The sequence below is a fragment of the Priapulus caudatus genome, unplaced genomic scaffold, assembly GCF_000485595.1.
Source record: "Priapulus caudatus unplaced genomic scaffold, Priapulus_caudatus-5.0.1 Scaffold1039, whole genome shotgun sequence".
Taxonomy (NCBI): domain Eukaryota; kingdom Metazoa; phylum Priapulida; class Priapulimorpha; order Priapulimorphida; family Priapulidae; genus Priapulus; species Priapulus caudatus.
Genome location: NW_014578100.1, coordinates 25,056 through 28,765, shown reverse-complemented (window position 1 = coordinate 28,765; position 3,710 = coordinate 25,056). Strand labels below are relative to the sequence as shown.

Below are 3,710 nucleotides of genomic sequence, written 5' to 3'. Positions count from 1 at the left end.
ACTTACATTACATAGTGGTATATATATTATACCTGCATCTACATAGGTGTTATTATTATATATCGCTACATCTACATTAGGTGTATATATATAACCTTGCACTACATAGGTTGTAAGATATATACGTCATCCTACATAGGTGTGTAAGTAAATACCTGCATGCCTACATAGGTGTGTAATGACATATAGCCTGCATCTCACATAAGGTTGTATATCTATTTTGGTGATTATAACGATCGCTCTATATTGATATTTCTGCAGATAGACTGACGCCCTAAGTCGTTCCTACGGGCTCAATCACAGCCAGGGACGTACCGGAGTCAGTCTACACCGCAGCTTGCTCCATGTATTAGTTTCTACTTGTCGTGTGTGTGTGTGTTGTCGTTGCAGGGTAACTGTGATGACAGCCTCCCTCAGCTGTCCACATACAGGCCCGTGTCAGACCCGGGAGAGAGGAGCCTTGGAGGAGGTGGGAGGAGGAGAGGAGAGGAAGAGAAATGAAGAGAGTCGGGAGGTGAAGGAGAAGAGGAGGAGAGGAGGGGCAAGAGGAGAAGAAAGAGGAGTTCGCGGTAAAGTACGAGGAGGAAGAGCAGAAGGAGAAGGAAGAGGCGAAGAAGGAGAGAGAGGAGGAGGAGAGCGAGGAGAAGAGGCGTGGGTGATGGAGGAGGAGGAGAGGAGGAGAGGAACGGAGAGAGGAGGAGAATGAGGAGGGGCAAGTAGGAGAAGGAGTAGAAGGGAGAGGAGAGAGATAGAGTAAGGAGGGAGGAGGAGGAGGAGGGAATAGGAGAAGGAGAAGAAATGGGGAGAAGAAGGAAGAGAGAGAGAAAGAGGAGAAGGGAAAGAGTAGACGTACATGCTATCTGCGAGCCGACGTTAAGAGTGACGCTTAACTGGAGCATGGAGGAGGCACGCCATGCCCCTACAGAAACATAAACAGCGAAATAGGTGGCGACAATCGTACGTCCACGCGCCGGACTGTGTGACGTTAAGCTAAACGTAGATGAACGACGAGGAGCGGCTACTACAGTTACGCCCCGTGCGCCGCAGTCCTCACGTGACGTCCAGCACCGGCAGAGGAGCACAAACTAACATACTGGTAAGTTACTCATTACTACCAGGTGGAGCTGGATGTGAAAACCGGTGCATGCGTTCACCACAGTTCAGTTTTATTATGTAATTGTTTGTATAATCATGATTTAATGAGTATTATATTTATATATATATATATACTATATGATATAAATACGATCTGTATATATATATATTATATAGTTTAAATGAGACGAGAGAGAGATGAAGAGAGAGAGAGAGAGAGAGATAAAGTTATACGGCACACGGTAATAATTATGACCGCTGTTTATTGCATACAGAATCTTTTTGCGTGTGACGCGAAGCTCACACTCATCGTGCCTAATACAGAGTGATCTATTTAAACTCCAGAGCAGTCATAAAACATGCATGCATAATTGATCTATTGTTTCCTATCATACGTGCGCTGTTCTAAGAGAAAATACGCATTATATTAGTTAATATTACCTGGGCTGCTAGTAAATTTAAGTTAATTCAATCTATCCAGCTTGCGCGCTGTGGACGTCATGTCATCGTCCACGGCGTACATCATCACATCTGTCTACAGCGTATCACGTGATCTGATGTTTTTCTATAACACAAACATGATGATGAAATATCGCATCGTCCGTTCTTACGCTTACAGCGCAAATAACATGATCTATATATATAATGGTGGGGTCGTGTGTGTGTGTGTGTTGGATGGTGTGTGTGTGGTGTGTGTGTGTGTGTGTGGTGTGTGTGTTCTGTCCGTGCGTGTTTTCGTCCGTGTGTGTGTGTGTTGTGTGATGTGTGTGGTTGTGTGTGTGTGTGTGTGTAGTGTTCGTCGTGTGATGTTGTGTTGTGTGCGTGGTTCTCCGTGTGTGTGTTGTGTGTGCTTTGTGTGTTGTGTCGTGCGTGCGTGCGTCGTATGTGTGTTGCGTCGCGCGGGTGGGGGGTATTGCCGTCTGGGCTGACTCACTCACAGCAACCCCCCACCTCTACACCAGCTGGCTACATGAATATTTCATGTTTCAATTCACTTCACATGAAATGAGAATCGTCGCTGTTCTTTTATACGACGATGTTGTTGGGAAATCGGCTGATAGGCTGGCCGCTCTCTCTCGCTCTCTCTCTCTCTCTCTCTTTCTCTCTCTCTCTCTTTCTCTCTCTGCATGTCTGTCTGTCTGTCTCTCTCTCAATCTCTCTTTCTCTCTCTTTCTCTCTCTCTCTCTCTCTCTCTCTCGCTCTTTTTCTCTTTCTGTCGGTCTCTCTTTCTGCCTCTCTCTCTCTTCTTTCTCTTTCTGACTCTCCTCTCTCTCTCTCTCTCTCTCTTTCTTTCTCTTTCTGACTCTCTCTCTCTCATCGCTCTCTTTCTTTCTGTCGGTCTCTCTCTCTCTCTCTCTCTCTCTCTCGTGCTCTGCATGTCTGTCTCTCTCTCTCTTTCTATCTCTTTCTCTTTCGCCCCTCTCTCTCTCTTGTCCTTTTCTCTCTTTCTCTTTCTGCCCCTCTCTCTCTCTTTCTCTTTCTGACTCTCACTCTCTCTCTCTCTCTCTCTCTCTCTTTCTCTCTCAGCTAGTCGGGTAATCTCTCTGACTCATCACCAAAAGTAATAGAACCACCCCGTTAATCCTCACAATGATCAGCGTCACAAATTTACCGTCCGTCAATCAATATTAACAAGAGTAGATAATAGGAGCGAGGACAATAGGAGCGAGGATAATAGGAGAGGGGATAATGGGAGATTTCCTATTATCTACTCTTGGTATTAATGTTTGACTTTAAACCCGTATTTTGGTGCGAAGCGACCAAGTAGGTCGCCGGGCAAAAAAACGTGTTTTTTCGCAATATTTGTAAACGTTATAACTAGACGGTGAATGCGCTACAACCGAGTTACCTGTATAATTGCACACGTTAATTAATAACCAATTAAGATAATTTAGGTTGGGAAACACAGTGTTTCAAACACTGTTATTCGATTTCACCTGGAAGAAATTCCAGTTGATTATCTTCAGAGAAAAATTATCTCCCGATATATTTATCTATACATTGATCTATTTATCTAACTATCTATATTGACAATGGTGTTGATATCGATATTGATATACCGGCCATGGTTACAGAAATAAAATTAGGGGACACCCGGGTTTGAACCAGGGACCTCTCGATCTGCAGTCGAATGCTCTACCACTGAGCTATATCCCCGTGCTCCGGTACTTGTCTGTCTACGTGTGCAGGTATGTTACGGCTCCACACAGGTAACCTGTCGAGGCGGGATCGCCCGAGGCGCACCTGCGCAAGTAGATGACACGCGCTTGATTAGAACCTGTTTTCCTCCGGGACCAACATCGCCGGTATTATTGACACACATACATATACACACTTGTACTTATAAACGCATATACACACACACCATATATACACAAGTCTTATAAACGCATAGACATACACAGTATACACATATAAACACATGCACTTACACCATATACATATATACATACAAATACACCATATACACGTATAAACATACACACACACACACACACACACACAACACACACACACACACACACACACACACACACACACACACACACACAACAACACACACACACACACACACACACACACACACACACACACACAACAACACAACAACACAC

The 3,710-nt window shown here is 44.5% G+C and overlaps 1 non-coding gene across 1 annotated transcript; it reads right to left on the bottom strand.

Moving 5' to 3' along the window:
- Positions 1 to 3,180: 3,180 nt before the first annotated feature.
- Positions 3,181 to 3,252, bottom strand: Trnac-gca. The gene has a single exon. It is a non-coding gene; the product is annotated as a tRNA-Cys (tRNA).
- Between the last annotated feature and the right edge of the window lie 458 nt (positions 3,253 to 3,710).